At 39.4% G+C, this 23146-nt stretch overlaps 1 non-coding gene across 1 annotated transcript; it reads right to left on the minus strand.

Annotated features, from left to right (window-relative positions):
- Positions 1-21112: 21112 nt before the first annotated feature.
- Positions 21113-21217, minus strand: LOC127809049 (small nucleolar RNA R71). Its single transcript, XR_008025055.1, has one exon. It is a non-coding gene; the product is annotated as a small nucleolar RNA R71 (small nucleolar RNA).
- Positions 21218-23146: the final 1929 nt, after the last annotated feature.

Consider the following 23146-nt stretch of genomic DNA (forward strand, 5'->3'; position numbering starts at 1 on the left):
TTTAATATACAAACATCATTAACAATAAAAGTATTTTTTGTAAAATTTTCCTTTCAGCAGTAATTTGATTATTAAAAACACCTCCTTCTTTTTTTTATTTGCTACCCAAACACATATAACAACATAATCATTGATTCACATACAAGTGATTATCATGTAAACAAAAATTTCATAATAATACCAAGTGGAGTCTTAAACATTTTCAAATGCATAAATAGAAGACCAGGATTTGAAGTTATCTTTGATCTGTACAGACCATAAGCTAAGGCTTGATTTTCATCTCTCTACTCTCGTACTTTAGAGTATATCTATATAAAGGGTGAAATTCTAAGAGATAAGTATGTTATTTTATTGGATATGATTACTTTATTTTACCTTTCCTATTAAGACTGACTTAATTGTTAAACGATATATCAAGAGGCCGAGCCTCGCATTTGCAAATTAAGCAAGTTTTAGACATGCTCAAGATCGAGCATCGCTACCAGACGTACTTAGCTTGGCAAAGACTCAGTGGTGATCAACTTCAACCATTATCATTTGGTGCCCATCGTGGAACCCACTTTTATAGTCTCCTTTCATACATGCTAGATTTCAAAGTCCTCCTACTCTCCCACTAAGCCCTTATACAACTCTACCTCTTTACATAGTATGTCGCTCAACAGACACCTAATTGACTAATTGGCCATGACTAGGAGAACTCGAGCTATATATTGAAACTCGAATCACTATTATCCTAGACAATTCGATCTAAGAGGAAATCCACCCTATTAAACTGAGTAGGATAATTGAAAAAATAAGTCTAGCATTTAATAGAACTATTAACTAGTTTCTTTTAGCAATAAAGGATCCTCTCCAAGAAGCTCAGCACTCTCAACACAATGATGGATGCTCAAGGGAGGATTACCTTCACTCTTGAGAAGAAAGATATGACTCTCGGAGGGAACATCAGTCCCAAAGGCTCTTTGGGCCTTATAGAAGGATGAACATCGACATTTTTGGAATGAGGGACCTCCATACTCTCAAGATGAGGATTGTGAACACCAACGCTCAAAAAATAAAGGTTTAACTATTAGTGATACAGCATAATGCTAGATTTAGATGATATCTAGTATGTAATAGGGATACTCATTTGCTAATCTTACAATTAATAAAATGGTCATATCTTCATTCATGACTCTTCAATTGCATATGAATAAGTCCCTAGATATCCTAATGGTCTTATTCTTAAGCTATTAAGAATATGTGACAAAGATTTATAACACAGGGTTTTTTAAAATTACTTTTAGTCCTAAGATTTCTCAAAATAGGACTATGATTAATCGATTATGGACTAATACATATACTACTATCTTTGATCAGTATGAGATACTAATGATCGAGAATGGTGAGTCACATGCCATATTGCATGAGATGCTGAGAGTAGACATGTAAGAGATGTTAGCTGAACATGTGCTAAATGTGACGCATGTAACAGATTACTTGGCAGAGATGATTAATAATCTGTTACTAGTTTGCGATTATGTATCTAGTCCTTAGACTGGAGGCGACATGGTTTTCTTATCCACTGGAGTTGGAGATTTATCGTTGAGAAGAATCATCTAGTTTGAGAGGCGAGATTAATGCTCTATGTGTGGTTTTTGTGCAGTGTTGTATGAAGAGAGGTGATGGCTGATGGGATCCATTAACCTTCGGCGTGAGGAAAACATCCTATGCAATCTCGATTGGTTATGGTTGGAAAACCCCTGGTTAAGGTGCACAATGATCAAAATGAAGTTTTCGATGTCAAGAAGAGTTCAGATGTGTCATCTCGATCATACCATTCTAGATTTTAGCATAGTTATTGAGTCTTGTAAGTTTAATAAGTTCATGACTCTCACTCAATTGGGATGTTAGTTAGTGGAAGGATTATAGTGCACAACAATCGAAAACCCTAATAGATTTACTTGAAGTATTGATTTCATTTCCATTAAGATCATCCTAACATTATGCTTGAGGTCACTCAAAACCTTTCAGGATGCTATGAGAAAATGGACAGTTTCTCATAGTAAATCAAAGTGTTTGATCAACATCAAGAGTTTGATGTGTCCTCATTGCTATATGGCGATGAACTTAAAGGGAAACACATAATCTAGGCATAGCATTGGATTAGTGATACTTCGTTGTCATGTGTTCTTAATCATCATTAATGATGATGGATGTTTTGTTAAGAGTTAACAAAAGGATTAACAAACTGTTAAGAGTTAATAGAGGGAGACCGTTAAGAGTTAACTAGAGGTCTTGGTTCCATTAAGAGTTAATGGAAGGGCTAATAAGAGTTAATAACAAGGCCTTAATACAATTTTTGGAAACTTCGAATTAAGGGCATAAAATAGTCCACAAGCCTTCTTGAATGGTTAAATGTTTAGTTGAAATGATTGATCAGTTGTCTCGAATAGTCAATAATTTTAAGGAAACGAATTTGATTTCGTAAGCCTTTTTTCATCATTTTTATCAACAAAGCATTTAATGCTCTATCGAGATAGCAATGATTGTGCCTTCAAACACATTAATGAAGGAAATAGAAGATGGAGAAAAAAGAAAGGGCAGAGCACCTTGCTTTTCACTCCTTTTCCATTCTCTCTTTCATGTCTTGATTGAAGAAGAAGAAAACCCTCTTTGCTTACTACTTTTCTTTTTCATATTTCTCCATTGTTGCTTTTCTTTCCTTCTCCTTGCTCACTTTATCCTTCCTTGTTGGTCATTAGTCGTGAGATGACCAATCATATCTGAGAAGAACCAAGTTGTTGTAACATAACGTTCGAGGGACCCTCACGAAGGGTTTTCAGGGGTTAGAAAGTCTTATGGGATAACCTCCTTGAAACGTTACCTCACGGCCTTCAGCACCTTCTTTTACAATATACTTTCAAAGACTTAGCTATAGGGCTGTTAACTTGGCTAACCCCTTCAGGGCATTCATCCCGTGAAGAAATCCTTTGGGGGGAATTTTTTCGACCTTCTGATCCTAACCTAGAGCACCTGAAGACTTGTGTCATTCACCCAAAAGGTTCACCATGTGTCTTCGCGCATGCGTGCCATGTGTCCTAGTCCTTCGATGTCTATAAATACCCTTTACTCCCACACCTTTAGGATCCGAATCCAATCCACAAAGACCCAGACCTAAATTAGATATGTGCATACCAAATTTACCAAAATAAACCTTTCGAAGCCCACATTGCATGCATGAAACCCCATCCACATTCCTCATTCACTATGACTATGATTTATGACTTAGGCATTGGACAACTCGCGTGGGAAAGTTTTTCGTGTGCCTTTTGATTGCTTTTGTCCCATAGATCTTGTAAGGCCCCCACCCAAATTCCCAAGGAACCAGTGCGGATGCCCTGTAATACCCCATATTTTCGTAAAGTTGCAATGTATTTTAAGTGAGTTTAAAATACCAAAAAATGGGTTTAAAGGGGTAGTAAGTCGCCGAATCGACTGCAAGAAGTGCCCTGAAGCTTAGATACCTAAGGACAAAAGTATATTTTTGGCGAGCCTCTCGAGGCGAGAGTTATGGCACTGAAAGAAATAAAATAAGAGACGATTTTCAATTAAGCTAAGTTGTAGCCTAAAAAGACCGAATGATGGTAAGGGCTTCCCAAAAATCGTACATATCGAGTAATTTTGAGTTATTAATTTTGAGATTTTAAATATCTCGATAAATTTTATGTTTGAGGGTGTAATTGTAATTAGAGAATTATCCAAACGAAATAAGGATAAAATTAAGAGCTTATGTGGAAAAATATTGAAGTTGAGGACTTAAAATAAGGGCCAAAATGTCATTTGGAAGAAGTTAGGGAATTAGCTTGGATTTCAAAAGTTAAATCCATTCTAGTTTTGGATTTTAAAATCCATTCAAATATATCTTTGAGTCTTTGGAGTCCATGGCTTAGATTGTGACAAGTGGCATAATGTGATTGGTTGAAGAAATCTATAAAAAGGCACCATGGGTTGTTCTCAAATCATTCCAAGAAAGTTTGAGAGTTGAGGCACTCTAAGAGAATGAGCTTGCTTTAGAGAGAGAGGAAGAAGTTCGGCAAGAAGGCGGGAAGAAATCGAAGGAGAAGTCGGGGAAGAACAAGCCTCGTCAGAGTTACGAGCCTTCGCCGGAGTTCACCAAAATCAGTTAGAAAAAAAGTGAGGTAAGTCTGTTTTTTTTTTTTTATAATCCTATAGAGGGGGAAGAGAGGGTCACGTAGGTTCAAACGGAGGTCAAATTGGAGTTAAAACGAGGGAGATATGGCCGAAATACGATAACGATGTAATGTTGTCCGAAATCTGGTAGGCAGCGCGTGAGATACACGCGCCGGAAATGGCTGCGCGTGAAGGCGCGTGGTTCACCTTCCCTGGGCGCATGAGGGCGCGTTAGAGGTCCTTTTTTCATGAAATTTTCCAGTTATGCCCCTACTTTAATGCCCCTCAACCTTATGTAAAAATATTTTGATGTTAGGTTTACCAAAACGTACGTTTTCTGCAGAAACCTAGGCCGTTACTGTGAAATTATACAGTCCAAGAGATAAACCAACAAGGTGAGACTCCTATACTCCAAATCCTATTTTTTATTCTCTTATGAGAGACTTCTATTACATGAGACGTGTTTGGTGAAGTTCTTATACGTAAACTCTTGTTATTCTCTTACGTGAAATCGTGTTGCATATATGAAATGTATTTTTCTGAAAATTATATGCTATTGGCTTTTTAACTGTTGCATTTATAAAATTTGTGTGGCCATACTGTTGTACCTAATTATTGTTGGCCGAGGGCAAAAGTCGGATATCCTTCGAGAGGCGCTATGCGTGCGCCATCGAGAAAGCTCTCGTGGGGAAGACCGTGAGCCTAAGGAACAACAGATGTGGTGTTTGCATGAGTGCTATGAGGTCGGGCCGAAGTGACATGGTTAAGGACCTCCCGAGAGGCGCTATGTGTGCGCCATTGAGAAAGCTCTTGTTGGAGGAGGCTGACATGTTCACGAGGTACTTCAGAGTAGTTCTTGTTATTTTTCTCATACATTTTATACCTGATCATGCATCGATATAAATTATTTTTGGAGTTTCTCACTAAAAGATTCATCTTCTAATTGGACTATGTCCCTGGAATATTCAAACGTTCCAGGTTCAGCGAGCGGCTCTAAGGGAAAGAAGGTAGTTGAAGAATTAGCTTAAATTACTATCTATAGCATGATTAGCATATTTTTATTTATGTGCGAACCTATGTAATTTTGGATATGTTTAAGATGTTCAGTTATCACTTGATGATGTCCATGTAATACATTTTGTAGACGTCTTGAACGATTTTATTTATGATAAATAAAGCATTATGGTTGTGAACAATATCAGGTTCGATCTAGCTTCCGCATTTGAAAATTTAACACCTGTTTTTGCTATTCGATTATTGGGTTTGTTAAGCTGAGAAGGTGAAAATTAGGGTTTTTGGGATATTGTGTGATGTATGACAGTGATTGTGATATGAATAATTTTTATATTCCTGAAATCCTAAGTTATAACACGCCCAAAAAATTTGGGGTGTTACAGTTGGTATCAGAGCTTAAGTTTATTGCAAGACTTAAGTGACTCTGATATAGTTGATATTAGAGCGGAATATTATTTGGAGACTTAGGAGAAGTTTGACTGGGAGACTTAAGAAGATTCGATATTGATATAACCAGTTAGTAGGAACCCCAAGTGAAGGCTTAGGGGAAAGAGACTAACCGTTCATAAGACGAAACCCCTATTTGTTTCGGGGATTGACAATTGAAGTCTTAAAGGCTATGGATATAAGTGTGGTGTAGTAAAAGTGCATGTCTAGGAAAGTTCTGGCTAAGAAAAGACTTGGTATTTAAGTATGTCCATTTGTGACCCACCTCTCTTTCTTGGGAACCTACCTAGTGTACTATTCACGTACATACACTATTCCAGTATACAGTTACTATTCTCAGCGAATAGTGGAAGCCCGATGGAGGTTAGTTCAAGCAAAATGAACTAGGTATTGAAGTTAGGATCCGACGATATAATTCGGGTGTAAGGTTGACTCAGTAACCATGATTGTGGATCTGAGAGATTTAGAGACTGTTGATTTAAGGTCACTAGTCAAAATCCTCACAGTGAAAGATAAGATAACTGGTAGTTATTGAGGATGACCAAATCATGAATGATTAATCTGATGTGGCATGGCTTAGCTAATAACTTAAGGATCGAATGATAAGGATTTTTCGAGGATCATTTAGTGCCATGAAAATAAGATGTATAGATAAGGGATCCAACGGATTGGATCAAGCGAGAGACCAAAGATGGTCAAGGGATGACATGTGAGTTATGTCAATTAAATGAGGTGATAGTGGTGCACCTGATGTGACTCGCAAGGACGGGATAAGGAACCCTAGCAGCGTGACGGTACTGCTGATTCGGTGTTCGCAGTGACAGATCTGGATCTAGGGACCCGCGTGCAGAGGGCTGATGGATCGCTTGCAGTAAGGTACGAGAGGCCTGTCGATCGAAGCATCATAAGCAGGCTGCATGGGAGACGATCAGATGCTAAATATTTGGGACAACCCAGTAGGGTCTGTGCCTTGTAGAGGGGTTTAAAGTCCCAATGGTCTAAGATGCAAGATGTGCCGCTAGTTATGGTTGATCGAGGCCGGAAGCCTCGGGAATCTAAATGTGATGAATTGAATATGGACTGAGTGTCCTATTTAAAGAATTGTATATGGGTTTGTGGTCATCTTGGGAATGGGTGACACGACAAATAGTGCGAGGCTCGAGGAGTAGAATACCTCGATACCTAGTACGGCAATGCTAAGTGAGATCATGGGATGGTCATGTCTGCAATTACCTTAAAGAAAGAGTTGGGTGGTACAAAGGAAAAGCTACCTGACGTATGAAATGGACAAGAAAGATGCATGGAATTATCAGCCGCGATGAGGCCTAGAATGAATGTTCTTGCAGAAGAAGTTAGACTCGTGGTAGCGACAACGAATGTTAGTTCTCGAAAAACTACGACCGAACCGTGCAGTTTCTCACAAGGAGCCTCACCTTCTTCTACCAACAAGGAGAACCAATATAAACAACAGTTTGTTTAGGGGGGGGGGGTTTGACAGAAAACTAAGTAACAAAACAGAAACAAAATGATAGATGAAAATCAGTAAATGAAATGCAACCGGCTGTGTATTTGTCCCCTATGTGAAATCTTCCTTGTCCAACCTATAAATCTTGGCTTGTTAGATGTTTTAATCTCCGGATATCAAACTTAAAGCATCCCCAACAACCGTCCAAGGATTAGAATGATTGGAATAACAAAATGAATATAGAAATCTCTTATGAACAAAATGCAACCATTCACTCTCTATTCAACCTATCCGGTGCTATTCAAGAACAACCATTCAGGCACATTATATTCACTTCCGAGATGTTATACCAACCGGCTACAACATTCTGCTCTCTTAAGCATTTAACAGAAAATGAATCCATGCAAATTCACACAAACCTGCCATGAGCTCCATGCATTCACAAATCTGCTCAAACTAAATCAAATGGAAATGAATAACAAACAAACAACAAACCAGGTTTTTGCAGCTCATCCGGGACTCAGATTCCACATGGGTTCAAGATACACAACCAGTTACAATAGCTCTAGCCTTTCATTACAGCAAGGAAGACAAAATGGAGATAAAAATGAAGAAAAACAGAAAATGCTAACAACAATAAAAACGGCCAGAATCTCTTCTCCTTCTCTTCTCCCTCTTCCTCCCCTTGGAAATAAGTGCTAAGAGGCCTTAAATACATGGCTAAGAAAGGTAGAACTAGGAAGGCTAGGGTTGGGCCTAGCCCAACAGAAAAGAAAAGAAACAAAAGAGAAATAAGTGAGCCCAAAACAGCAAAATCGAGCAGCCCAAATCTGCTCCTTGAAAGTGAGCCCAAGTTCCTTTAGATGAGTCCCACAATTGCCCAAATGCCCAAGGCCGAAATGAGCCACTTCAAGTCTTTTCCAGCTGCTTCTCTAGCCCATCCAATATTCCCTAAAGCTAAGCAAGCTTGGATCTATAGAAGTAAGATAGAAAATAGTATAAGGATGATTTGAAGTATAATAAAATAGAAACAATGAAAGATCAGCAAAAATTACTTCAAATGGCGTAATAAGACTGAGGTGAAATGCCAAAATATAGCATAAATATGCATGCTATCAGTACCCGTGTGGGGGTTGACGCTTGGTGTAAGAGCAACCCTATTATGCGACCGGGTTGATGGTGATAGCTTGTGTGTTGGCTGACGGTAAATGTAGTGCTTAAGAGAAACTAATTGGATAGTGGCAGGTTGATAGTCAGCTGGATCTAAAAAATGGAATCTCAGTGAGTGAGATTTCAAGTAGTAGAGCATGGTTAGTCTAAAGCCTTGACGATGAGTTGTGGAAATCTCGGTTCAAGGAAGAGATCAGGTACCAAAAAAAGGGTCAGAGTTGCTTGATAGGTTGTAGCAACGAAAAAGGGAATGATGAGATACCTAGTCAACAGAATTGGTGACTACGATTCAGTGTGTCAAGTGGGCTTGGAGATTTAGAGATTGTGGACTCAGAGTAAACCTAAAAGAAGGTTTGCACGAGGAATACCATAGAGGTTAACATTGTCAAAACCTAATAAATAAGCAAAAAGTTGTATGTGGCTAGATGTGCAAAGCCACTATGAATCTTGGGATTTAGGCCAAGAATTTTGAGCAATCTAGCAAGTTCAAGGATTTGAAAAATGATGAGAGCATCGATGGAGGCACGCCTTAGAGTTGACTTCCAATAGGCTAAATGGCGACCCTAGTTTTGTGGTCACCCATGTGAGAACCTTGGCCCTGTGATGGGGTGAGAGAGGTACGATGACTTGCCCAAAAGTCTGGTAGGCCCAGAACCTTAGCCATGATAAGGCGAGGGAGGTACGATGACTTGACCAAAAGTCTTATAGGCAAGGTGGGTAACCCTAGGTTCATTGTTGGAAATGGGTGTGTGTGACTGCTAGCCCTGAATGGGGGTAAGGGAGGTGTGAATGCCGCCCAAAGTCCGATCGGCCCAAAGTAGTTGAGGGAGGAGGTTTCTATAGTGCCTTGGATTTTGGAATTGAGGTAAGGTTACCTTAAGAAAGCGACTCGTGGAATCGGGTCATGTAAGTTTGGTGTCAACTTAGCTGATGAAGTGGCCAAGTGAAGTCTTGGGCCTCGTAAAGATTTCGAGTTGGAAATTTTAATTGTCCATGATTTGGGATATGATGAGTTTATGTCCTTGGGATGATAGTATATTCGTGTAAGGAAGACACGCGATGATCAAAAGTTTGGGTACAATTTGTGAGAAGGGACATGTGGATAGGTTATGCCATAGGCAACCGCATGGGACCCAAATCGTTATCGAGATAGCTGAAAGGCAGATCTTCGAAATATTTATGTAATGGTTTGAGGTGCGTAGCTCAAGACCATAGTGAGATTTTGTTAAGAGTAGAAGCCAAACTTATGGGTTGTTTGATGGTGATTTCGACACCTATGGGGAGGAATATGGAGTCCACAGGGATATGTGACCCAATGATCCATGAGGTTTGGAGTTACGCCTGGTACGGGAAATAGTGCCAGAAGTGACAGAGGAAGGGACCAGAGCTTTGTGATAGGATCCCTAAGCTATCTATGAAAAGATTGAAAGTATGTTAAAATTGGTAGACTGTTGTCAGAGATTCGTGAAGAGAATTTCTGGAGTAGTTATATCCATGTCAGGACTCGTGAGGAGAGTCAAATGAAAATAGTCTGCCGGATGCAATAAGAGGTTGTGATAGCTCAAAGGATTGGGTTGCGTGTTGATGCAACATAACCTTGTGATCATGTGTGGATCACGTCAAGGCAGAAGGTAAGTTACCTGATGTGTGACTGGGTGCTGGCAGTTGGGGTATGTGCTCTTGAGGTTATGGAAGCACTATCGATGCGATAAGATGTTTGAGGTGTTCACGGACCACAAAAGTCTGAGGTATGTGTTCTCGCAGAAAGAGCTGAACATGAGGCAGCGACTGTGGATGGAGCTCCTGAAGGACTACGACTTCACTTTTTGTATCACCCGGGGCGTGCTAATGAGGTGGTCGGGTTGATGGCCCAGGGGTGGTCGCTGTTGAGGCTTTTAAGCCTAATGTTGGTGAGTTTAGTGCCGAAGGATTCGTCCATCTTGATAGCTGACCTGGCAATTCTGCTAGATCTGGAGACCGAGATATGAGAGACTAGTGGGGGTGACTAGTGTATACATCTATGGATAGATGAGTGTGATGTTCTACCCTTGTGTTTAGTTTTGATGATGAAAAACATCTATTGGCTTAATCCCAAGTCATAAGTCAAGTTTGTGATTTTCAACAAAAATCAATTTCAAATACTTTGTTGAAATGAAAACCAAATGATTTATATACATGGAGATTAGCTCAAACATGTATTATGATGAAACCTCCTAAAATGATTTTTAGGAGATGAAAATTGTTGTAAGTTGTTGGTCAAGATAGAGTTAAAATTGTTGTAAGGCAAAAGACCAACTAGAACATAAATGTGTTTGATGAAAAACCAATATTAAGTATGAAAAATCATTTATGTTAATCTCATATTTTAAAATAAGTTTTCCATATTTTAAAACATGCATGAAAGGTTTTGGCTTGAAATTTAAATGTCTGAAAAATCCTTTAGTTCATGCATCATGTCTTGAAACTCGTTTTGATAACGTTTCAAAATTTTTCTAATTCTAGAAGACTAGCACCTTATAAGGAGACATATAAGAAAATGATTTCATTTTGGAAAATTATCTTTCGGTATTTTGATATCTTCTATCTATTAGTGCTAAAACGATTTTTAACGAATTTATCAAGAAATAGAAAGTGTATATCTTGGAGGAGGTAAAATCGCAAAATCCTAAGTTTGTACTAAAACCCAAATTCTACTTTCTTATTCTTATGGATTTTGATTTTTTTGATATTTTTATTAAATCCAAATGGGGGGTACTTTCTTATTTACATTTATGTATTAAAGTAAACTAAAGAAATGTAAATAACTTGTAGTGTATGCATGTCCTGAAGGATGGCTTCATCTGTTAACAGATGTCTCACCATCTGTCGACCGACTCTTTATTTTTTGTCCATCTGTCGACCGATGCTCTTGCATCTGTCGACCGAGAGAATGCCATTCAGTGATGCTTCGATAGTATGCACCATTTGTCAACCGATGCCTATGCATTTGTCGATCGTTCTTATTCATTTGTTGACCGGATTTTAAATATTTGCTAATCTATTGACCGATGCCTTGCATCTGTCGACCATTTGTGTCGCAGAAACCCCCAACGGCTAGTTTTTCCACTCACCCAAAGTGGCTTTTCCACTACCAACGACAAGATTCATGAATGGGCTCTCAAGGGACTATAAATACAAGCCAAATGGGTGATTCAAACCAACCAACAGATTACATTACAAGCTCCCAAGTGCCAAGATCATTATTGTGCTTCATTGGTAAATTCGTTCTCTTTTCAAGGCTTTGTATTCATTATATTAAATTCATTATCAAGCCTTGTATTTATATTTGAGAGAATTTGTAATTGAGAATATTGTTTCTCAGATCCTCTCCTATCTTATATCTCTTTGTAATTTTCCTAGCTTGTTTTGCTAGAGGGCCTACATTGCTTATTGGAGGATTTTGATTCCTAGCTTATTGTGCTAGAAGATTTGCTTATTGAAGCAAGGGGTTGTTTACCTAGCTTGTTGCTAGAGGGCTTGCTTGTATAAGTAAGAGGTTGTAATTTCCTAGCTTGTTGCTAGAGGGCCTATCTGGAGAGATAGGAGGTTTTTAGTGAATTGATTGAAAAATCCTTAGTGAGGAGCTAAGGTAGTGGAGCAGGTTTGGTTTAAGCCGAACCACTATATATCGTTGTGTCTCTTATATGCTTGTGCTCTTTCTTTCATTTATTATTTCAAGCATTTCAATAATCCTCACTTGCTCTAAAATCTCGATTTTCATCAAAAGAATTTTCAAGTTTAATCAAATTTTTAAAACAACCCAATTCACCCCCCTCTTGGTGTTGGTGCCATTGCTATTCAAATCTAATAGAGTGTGGCTAGCCCAGGGGTTCTGATTTTTGAGATGCGAGATGACATCTCAAGTTTTGGGGTAGTATGTGCATACCTAAAGTTTGGGAGGAGCACTTGCCATTGGATGAGTTTATGTTACCACGACAGTGTCGTAATGGCTTCTTATGTGGTTTGTGGTGGAATAACACTATTGGTCGCCCGATATACCAAAACTATCGACCGCTAGACCCTCAATCGAGCAATCCCTATGGTTGAACCGAGTGGGTGGGGCAATCCATACCTAGGTTGGGAATGTCCGGACTGCTGGAGGTGAGGAAGCCTCTGCCAGCAGGTGTGTCGGATTTCCTTAGGGGAGGAGCGATCCCACGTTGGGCCGACGAGGGGGATACTAGATGTATGGGTGCTAGCTATCGACTGTTGAGGTATGGTTGTTGATCGTTCTTGTTTTCTTACCACCAGAAAAGTTAGAATGAAAATTTGGAATTTTGTGGACTATGAGATATGTCCAGGGTGTGAAATGGCTTATTTTGATCTTTGGAGATTGTATGTATGAGCCAATTTCGGGGACAAAATTCTTTAAAAGGGGGTAGATTGTAATACCCCATATTTTCGTAAGGTTGCCATGTATTTTAAGTGAGTTTAAAATACCAAAAAAATGGGTTTAAGAGGGCAGTAAGTCATCGAATCGACTGTAAGAAGTGCCCTAGAGCTTAGATACCTAAGAACAAATGTATATTTTTGGCAAGCGTCTCGAGGCGAGACTTATGGGGCTGAAAGAAATAAAATAAGAGACGGTTTTCGGTTAAGCTAAGTTGTAGCCTAAAAAGATCGAATGATGGTAAGGGCTTCCCAAAAATCGTACATATCGAGTAATTTTGAGTTATTAATTTTGAGATTTTAAGTATCTTGATAAATTTGATGTTTGAGGGTGTAATTGTAATTAGAGAATTATCCAAATGAAATAAGGATAAAATTAAGAGCTTATGTGGTAAAATATTAAAGTTGAGGACCTGAAATAAAGGCTAAAATGTCATTTGGAAGAAGTTAGGGAATTATCTTGGATTTCGAAAGTTAAATCCATTCTAGTTTTGGATTTCAAAAGCCATTCAAATATATCTTTGAGTCTTTGGAATCCATGGCTTAGATTGTGACAAGTGGCATAATGTGATTGGTTGAAGAAATCTATAAAAAGGCACCATGGGTTGTTCTCAAATCATTCCAAACAAGTTTAAGAGTTGAGGCACTCTAAGAGGAGGAGCTTGCTCTAAAGAGAGAGGAGGGCGTTCGGCAAGAAGGCGGGAAGAAATCGAAGGAGAAGCCGGGGAAGAACGAGCCTCGTCGGAGTTACGAGCCTTCGCCGGAGTTCGCCAAAATTAGTCAGAAAAAAAGTGAGGTAAGTCCATTTTTTTTTATAATCCTGTAGAGGGGAAGAGAGGGTCGCGTAGTTTCAAACGGGGGTCGAATTGGAGTTAAAACGAGGGAGATATGTCTGAAATACGATAACGACGCAATGCTGTCCGAAATCTGGTAGGCAACACGTGAGATACACGCGCCGGAAGTGGCTGCGCGTGAAGGCGCGTGGTTCACCTTCCCTGGGCGCGTGAGGGTGCGTGAGAGGTCATTTTTCCATGAAATTTTCCAATTATGCCCCTACTTTAATGCCCCTCAACCTTATGTAAAAATATTTTGATGTTAGGTTTACCAAAATGTACGTTTTCTGCAGAAACCTAAGTCGTTACTGTGAAATTATACCGTTCAAGAGATAAACCAACAAGGTGAGACTCCTATACTCCAAATCCTATTTTTCATTCTCTTATGAGAGACTTCTATTGCATAAGACGTGTTTGGTGAAGTTCTTATATGTAAACTCTTGTTATTCTCTTACGTGAAATCATGTTGCATATATGAAATGTATTTTTTTAAAAATTATATGCTATTGACTTTTTAACTATTGCATTTATAAAATTTGTGTGGCCATACTGTAACACCCAGTGTAACCGGTGTTAAGAAAATAGGAAAGGAAGTAAGTATACTTCCAAAAATGCCCTTGAGGAAGTGATGATCCTTGAGATTGAGAATGCCCATGAGAAGGGTATTTTGGTAATTTGGATAGAGAAATCCAATAAAAAGGGTATTTTGGCAAATTGGAAATAATTCCTATGTGGAATTAGGTGTGTAAGTGAATAAAAATCCCAATTTGGTATTTATGAAGAGATATGTGGGATTAATAAATTCACAAATAGTATTTGGGAATTTTGGAGTGATTCCATAAAGGAAATTAATTATGAAAAATAGGGAAAATGGTGGATATTAATTTATTTGAGGAGAATAATTATATTCTCCCTAAGTTGGTGAATTAATGTGGTAATGCCACATGGATGACCAAGATCAAGAATTGGAAGCCAAGTTTGTGTCCTAGAGTGACACTTGGCATAATTTTGAAAATTTGAGAGAAATTATATATGTGGATTTATGAGTTGGAGAAGGAATTAATTAAATGCAAAAGAAATGTTAAATGGTCTTTCAAGCATTTAATAAGAGGCATGATTATATGGATTAAAGAAAATCCAAAAGAAAATGGTAAATGGTCACCATTGATGCCTTGGAAAATATGAGAGTTATTTAAATACATAAGAAAGTATTTATGTCTCTCAAATGTGATGTTGGAAATTAGTCCCACTAATTTAAATGGGAAAGAAATTATTTATGTCTCTCAAGTGTGATGGATGTGAAATTGGTCCCATTAATTTAAATTTGAAAGAAATAGAAATTAGTCACTCATTTATGAGTGAAAATGGGAGGATTTATTTAAATGAGAAATAAATAGAAATCTCCAAGTGATCCAAGGGTTAGGATCAAGTCTTGAAAAGGGTGAAATATATCCAATGGCTTGGATTAAGTCTTGAAAATGATATATAATAGTCTCATTAAGTAAATGAGAATTAAATGGAAAATTCAAGGGATCTAATGGATGAGATGTATTCTTGAAATAGAGAATAAATCCAATGGTGGGGATTTAAAGAGAAGAAATGGCATGGATTGCCATCCTAATGAAAGTGTGCTTTCTTTTAATGGTGGAGATGAAGTCTTGTAAAGGCAAAGGTAATCCAATGGATGAGATTAACCAAGAAAAGAGCACATGGATTGTGCTTCTTGTGTTTTCTTCAAGAGAGAAACCTTATTTATTAAAATGGATGGTTGAGATCAAGTCTCCCATAAGCACATGGATTGTGCTTTAAATGGATGGTGAAGATCCATTCTTGAAATTTGAAAAATGGTAGTATAAAAAGGCAAGTTTGGGAGACTTGTCTCCCTTTTGGCCATTTGTAGAAATGAAGAAAGAAAGAGAAAGAAGTCTTCCATGGAGGGAAGAGTGAAGAAAGAAAGAAGATAATGAAAAAATCAAAGTAAGTATGCTTTCTTCTCTTCATTTTTTTGGTATGCTTGTATGCAAAAATTTAGTGGCTTGTTGAAATACCATTTTAGATGGGAACAAATGAAGAGGGAAGCTCTCTTGAGAAGAAGAATTAAAGCTTCAAAGAGAAGATTGTTAAGGTAAGGGATGGCCCCAAGTGGTGGAGGCCTTGCATTGCATTGTAAGTAGGTTGCATAAATCTTTATGTATCTCTTTGCATGTTTTATTTGTGCATGAGACCTATGGCCATGGGGGTGGGAAAGAAGTGGTGGGTTAATGCCTCAAACCATGTTGGGTTGTGAGGATGGAATAACCTAACCATGCTTGCATGCATTTGCTATTACATAGACTTGTTATGCTTGTATTTACTTTGCATATGCACCCTTACTGAGCTTTTGAGCTCATGAGGTTTTATCCTCCCCTTGTAGGTTGTTCTTATGTCAAAAGAGAGAAGAAAAAGTGGCAAGCTTGTGGGTGGAAGCTCATGGTGTTTACTTATTTTTGTTGTAAATGTATGGCTTATGGAAGCCTATGTTATTGTGTTTGATTCATGAGATGTAAATTTGATTGGGTTGGTAATGGCTTGTTTAAGCCTAAGACTATGAGTGTATATTCCTTTGAAGTGTTGATTTTTTTTAAGTGAATGAGATTGAGGCTTATGGCATGTTGAAGCCTAGGCAAAAACCTCACTTTGGTATGAGTTGTTGTGGAAGCATCAAGAGCATAAATTTAAGCCTTAATTTTGGAGAAAAAGAGGCTAAATTTAAAGGAAAATGAAGTTTATTTATTCACTTTAAATTCTGGAAAATTTGGGTTAGGAAGTCCAAGAAGAAAAAAAAAAAGAAAAGAAAAGGAAGTGAAGGATCAGTCAGCGCCCAGCAGCCAGCAGCTAGCTGCTGCAGCAGGCCGCAAGGTGGCCGCGCGCGCAAGCGGCCGCGTGCGGGTAGGTGCGCGGGCGGCCGCGCGAGGCATGCGCAGCCAGCCCGCGCGGCCAGCGGGCCCCGCCGGCCAATTTTTTTAAAAAAAATTGGAAAAATTGGGGATTTTCGGCCATCTCTTAATTAATTTTGGGCCCCGAAGGAATTTTCAAAATAAACGGAATTTTTGGGCATTTTTGGAGAAAAGGCCGAAAACTTAAAAATTTGAAAATGATGAGTTTTTCCTCCAAAATTAGTGATCTATCAATGGAGTGGTTTAAATGGTGATTTTTGGAGCCCGATAAAATTCTTCGATGGAAAAGAATTAAATAAATTGAGAAAATGGCGATTGGGCGCCTGAAGGAGATTTTCTTTATAGCCAATGTGGTATGGCTAAAGCCCAATTCTGCTAGTGAATCCTGGGATTCAGCGAAGGGAAGGACGAGCCTAGTTCCCACCTAGGGCGTTTCATCTTGAAACATGGTCCACCCTTCGCCACAAGCCGGGCAGGTGGACAATCCGGGTGATTGTTCACGAGTAACACCCGTAAGTGGGAGCGGGGCGTTACACATACTATTGTACCTAATTGTTGTTAGCCGAGGGTAAAAGTCGGATATCCCCCAAGAGGCGCTATGCGTGCGCAATCGAGAAAGCTCTCGTGGGGAAGACCGTGAGCCTAAGGAACAACAGATGTGGTGCTTGCATGAGTGCTATGAGGTCGGGCCGAAGTGACATGGTTAGGGACCTCCCGAGAGGCACTATGCGTGCGCCATTGAGAAAGCTCTCATTGGAGGAGGCTGACATGTCCACGAGGCACTTCGAAGTAGTTCTTGTTATTTTTCTCATACATTTTATACTTGATCATGCATCAATATAAATTGTTTTTGGAGTTTCTCACTAGAAGATTCATCTTCTAATTGGACTATGTCCCTAGAATATTCAAACGTTCCAGGTTCGACGAGCGGCTCTAAGGGAAAGAAGGTAGCTGAAGAATTAGCTTAAATTACTGTCTGTAGCATGATTAACATATTTTTGTTTATGTGCGAACCTATATAATTTTGGATATGTTTAAGATGTTCAGTTATCACTTGATGATGTCCATGTAATACATTTTGTAGACGTTTTGAATGATTTTATTTATGATAAATAAAACATTATGGTTGTGAATCATATCAGGTTCGATCTAGCTTCCACATTTGAAATTTTAACACTTGTCTTAGCTATTCGATTATTGGGTTTGTTAAGCTGAGAAGGTGAAAATTAGGGTTTTTGGGATATTGTGTGATGTATGACAGTGATTGTGATATGAATAATTTTTATATTTTCGAAATTCTAAGCTATACCACGCCCGAAAAATTTGGGGTGTTACATGCCCTACTAAAATAGGGACAACCTGGACCTGGATAAACCTGTCACGCATGCGACTGATAGATATTAAAAACCCGATAAAGGAAACTTGCCATCACGGTATGAGTATCAAAACCTCAACCTGTTATACAATAGCTAAACTCTAGGCTTACATAACCCAGGCATCCATAAGATACAATACTGGCACAACGGCCACAAAATAAAACATAATCCATATAGACCCATGATAGCATGCATATTTATACCATATTTTGGCATTTCACCTCATTCTTATTAGGCCATTTGAAGCAATTTTTGCTGATATTTCATTGTTTCTATTTTATTATGCTTCAAATTGTCCTTACACTATTTTCTATCTTACCTCTACTCTATGAATTCAGGCTTTAGGGAATATTGGATGGGCTAGAGCTTTGGCTCAACTAAAGGAGCTTGGGCCTACTAAAGGAGCAGACTTGGTCTCACTTGTTTTCTGTTGGGCTAGGCCCAACCCTAGCCTCCCTAGCCTTTCCTTTCTTGGCCATGTATTTAAGGCCTCTTAGCATTAATTTTCAGAAGATCATCAGATAGATAGAGAGGAGAAAATAGAGAGGATTCTGCCCGTTTTTGTTGTTGTAGCACTTTCCTGTTTTTTACATCTTTTGTTCCATTTTGTTTTCCTTTCTGTAATGATAGGCTAGAACACTTTGTAACCGGTTGTGTGTCTTGAATCCATGTGGAATTTGAGTCCCGGATGAGCTACAAGAATTTGGTTTGTTGTTTGTTTCTTATTCATTTCTATTTGGTTTAGTTTGAGCAGATTTGTGAATGCATGGAGTTCATGGCAGGTTTGTGTGAACTTGCATGGTTTCACTTTCTGTTAAATGCTTAAGAGAACAGAATGTTATAGCCGGTTGGTATAACATCTCGGAAATGAATATTGTGTGCTTGAACGGTTGTTCTTGCATAGGTCCGGATAGGTTGAATAGAGAGTGAATGGTTGCATTTTGTTTGCAAGAGATTTCTGCATTCATTTTGTTATTTCCAATCATTCTAATCCTTGGACGGTTGTTGGGGATGCTTTGAGTTTGTTTTCCGGAGATCAAAGCATCTAGCAAACCAAGATATATAGAGTGGACAAGGAAGATTTCACATAGGAGACAAATACACAGCCGGTTGCACTCCTCTTATTGATTTTTCATCCATCTTCATCTTTCTGTTTTGCCAATTAGTTTTCTGTCAAAACCCCCCCCCAAACAAACTGTTATTGGTTATGTTGGTTCTCCTTTGTTGGTAGAAGAAAGTGAGGCTCCTTGTGAGAGATGACCTAGGGTGCACTTTGCTGCAAACTAGAGAAGAGATGCAAACATAGATCTCTATTTCTGGAGTGGTTCGATAGCCGGCCAGAATTTTGGCGCCGTTGCCGGGGAGCCAAGTTTTTTCTTCTAAAAACATAGAGGACCGACCCTATTCTCTGTTTGTTTTGTTCTCTTGTTCGAGTGTTTTCTCTATTTTGTGTTCTTGGTGATAAGGTTATCAGTTTTTGTGTTCTTGGTGAAGAGAAATTCTGTTCTGTTCTTGAGATGAACTGATAGCAAGCAGCAACAGAGAAGCCTCATTTGCCTTTTCGATCTTCTTTTTGTTTGTGTGTATTTTCCTTTTATGTTTTCTCATTTTTGGAATCATTTTTGAACCAAGAAGTGGCTGTTGGAGAGGGCTGCATGACCTGATCTTCTGAAAAAGCAACCCTGCAGCCCTGCAGCAACTGAAAAAGCACAAAACACCTGCAGTCCTTCTCTGATTCTCAGTAGCACACCTGCAGTCCTTCTCTGATCTTCATGTGCTCTGATAGGCACTGAAAAGCAAGCTTACACAGCAAGGGGAGACAAGCCTGCAGCAGATCAAGAGAGCATAACCATTTTTAGAATGCTCTGAATCCTACTTTTCTGCCTCTGACAGCAGATCACCTGCACAAGAGGATATTCCGTTTTCTTTCTCTCATTTTCCTTTGATTTTCTCTCTTTTAACATTCCATTCACCGTTGTCTTTACCTTCCACACTAATATCCATTTTCGTTTGGCAGAAGACCCCAACAGCTGCAACCAAAAGAAAGCAACCAGCAGCAGCCTTCCATTCAGCAGCTGTTTTGACCATCCCCATAACAGATAGCATTATTTAAGGATTGAGCTCGAGATACTGGTGCTATCCTCTTCCTTTCTCATCCTTACTTGATGTTCTTTCATGTCCATATGCTTTCCTTGATGTTTTCTTGCATTTAGAGTGGTCTTTGTGGCAAAATAGGAGCTGATTTGATAAGAAAACGATTTTCACGGTTACTGTTCACAAATTTTCACTTGCTCCGATTGAGCTGATTTTTGGTGTCCAAAGAAATGGGGGTGTGGGGATCAATAGTCACAGCTTTGCTGTGAGAAGAGCCTTTTTTGGCCAAATTCCAACGTTTAGACCACTTTTTGGGCCATTTTGTGTTTCTTAGTGGCTAATTTGGTGTGGTTTTTAGTGTTTTTAGGTCCCTCAGTGTTTTTGTGTTGAAATTTTGTGAAAAATTGCATAAAAAAATCGTCTAAGGGCTTATTGTTTGACCTGTTTTTGTGTTTGTGTGTTTTTGTTTTTGTTTGTGTGTTTTTGTGTTTCTGTGTTCTTGGTATGCATAAGCCATTTTGTGTGCTGTTTTTGTGCTGATCTCTAGTGCATGACCAGGTCATCTAAGAAAACATTACTTGACTTGGATCTTGAATTAGAGAACACTCTTAGAAGGCAAGCTAGAGAGCTTAAGTCTCGGGATAGGATTGACCCTAATAGTGCTTCTAATACTTCATCCGAACCTATTCCAGCATTCATCAATATGGCAGATAATGGTAATGGAAATAATGGTAATGGAAATAATGGAAATCATGGAAATCATGGTAATGGAAATAATGGAAATAATGGAAATAATGGAAATAATGGTCATTTGGATGGTAGAACCATTAGAGAGCTGGCTGCACCTGATGTGCATTACCAGCCCCTATGTATTCAATATCCACAGCTAGATGCTAACTTTGAACTTAAGTCTGGACTGATTCATTTGTTGCCCAAGTTTCATGGCCTTGCAGGAGAGGATCCACACAAGCATCTGAAAGAGTTTCATGTGGTTTGCTCAACCATGCGGCCACAAGGAGTAGATGAAGAGCAGATCAAGCTGAGAGCCTTCCCATTCTCACTTGATGGATCAGCCAAGGATTGGCTCTACTACCTGCCACCAGCTGCCATTACCAGCTGGGATGGATTGAAAAGAATCTTCCTGGAAAAATTCTTTCCAGCCTCCAGAACAGCATCAATAAGGAAGGAAATTTGTGGTATAAGGCAGATGAGTGGTGAAACTCTACATGAGTATTGGGAGAGGTTCAAGAAGTTGTGTTCCAGCTGTCCTCACCATCAGATAAGTGACCAACTCCTAATTCAGTATCTCTATGAAGGTCTAATCCCCATGGACAGGTACTTGGTAGATGCTGCAAGTGGAGGAGCCTTGGCAGAGAAGACCCCAGCAGCTGCACAAGAACTGATATCAAAGATGGCACAAAATGCCCAGCAGTTTGGCACCAGAATTAACACTCCTACAAAAGCCATCAATGAAGTCAATGTGGCTACCACTATGGACCAGCAAAGGATGGAAAACAAGCTTGAGGAATTGGCTTCCATGGTCAGGCAGTTGGCATTAGAGAGAAAGCAACCCCAGCAGCAGCTTTGTGGCATTTGCTCCTTGCCATCCCATACAACAGACCAATGCCCACAGTTGCAAGAAAATAATGAGACATGTGCAGGCATTTTTCCTGGAAGACCATTCCAGCACCAGCAGCACAGCCAACCACAACCTTCCAATAGGTATGACCCATACTCAGCCACCTACAATCCAGGTTGGAGAGACCATCCGAACCTCAGATATGGCAGCCCTTCCAATCAACATGTGCACCAGCAGCCATACCACCAGAATCAACCATTTCAGCAGAGGTTCCATCCTTCAATTTCAAGCAACCATGCTCCACCACCAAGGCAGAACCAAGCCATGCAGCAAGCACCACCATTACCCAAGTCAGAACCTACCTTGGATGATCTTGTCAAGCAACTAGCAGCCAACACACTCCAATTCCAACAGAAAACAGAAACCACAATTCAAAATTTGGAGACTCAAATAGGCCAGCTAGCCACAAACATCAATGAGTTAAGGAGTCAAGGTTCGGGGCAGCTTCCTTCACAACCAGTTGCCAATCCAAGGGGTAATGTTAGTGCCATCATGCTTCGAAATGGGAAAGAAGTAATCAACCAAACCCCTCCACCATCATCAAACATGGAGCAGCATGTAGAGAAGCAGAATGTAGAGGGTAGCAAAGAGCAGCAACCCTCCTCAGTCCAAGAAGCCAAGCAACCAAACTCCAGCTATTAAGAACAAGGAGAGTCTTCCAACATCCAGCCCCTGCCATTCCCACATCGAGCAACACAAAACAAGAAAAGAGCAGAGGCCGAAGTGGATAAAGAGATTCTGGAAACATTCCAGAAAGTTGAAGTCAACATTCCCCTCCTTGAAGCCATTAGACAGATCCCCAAGTATGCAAAATTTCTCAAGGATTTGTGTACTCACAAGAGGAAGCTTATGGGGAATGAGAAGATCAACCTTGGGAGAAATGTCTCTGCCCTTATCCAACCTGCCATGCCAGCAAAGTGTAAAGATCCAGGGATGTTCTCCATTCCTTGTACTATAGGAGACATGCAATTTAGCAATGCTTTACTAGATTTAGGTGCATCCATTAATGTCATGCCTAACTCTATTTATGCTTCATTGCAGTGTGGTCCTTTGAAGCCAACAGGAGTGGTTGTCCAACTAGCCAATAGAAGTACTGCACACCCCACTGGAGTCCTAGAAGATGTGCTGGTTAAGGTTAAGGATTTAATCTTTCCAGCAGATTTTTATGTTTTGAATATGGAAGATAACAGCACACTTGAGCATGCACCCTTGATCCTAGGGAGACCATTCTTAAAAACTGCTAGAACTATTATCAATGTGCATGAGGGTACACTTTCCATGGAATTTGCTGGTAACACAATTAACTTCAAGATACTTGATGCCATGAAATTCCCTACCGAGGATCATTCCACTTTTCAAGTAAATAGAGTTGACCTGTTAGTGAATGAACCATGTTCTGAGTTTTCTGATTTAATTGATAAATTCCCCACTGTGCATGAGTTCCCAGATACGATTATTTGCACTAATTGTAGTGATGGAGAGAGTCAATGTGCTGCATGCTTAGAGATTGCTGAATTTTTGCATAGCCATGAGTTTGATTTTGATGCTAACATTTCCCAAGTGGAAGATAG

Source organism: Diospyros lotus, chromosome 8 (assembly GCF_014633365.1).
Source record: "Diospyros lotus cultivar Yz01 chromosome 8, ASM1463336v1, whole genome shotgun sequence".
Taxonomy (NCBI): domain Eukaryota; kingdom Viridiplantae; phylum Streptophyta; class Magnoliopsida; order Ericales; family Ebenaceae; genus Diospyros; species Diospyros lotus.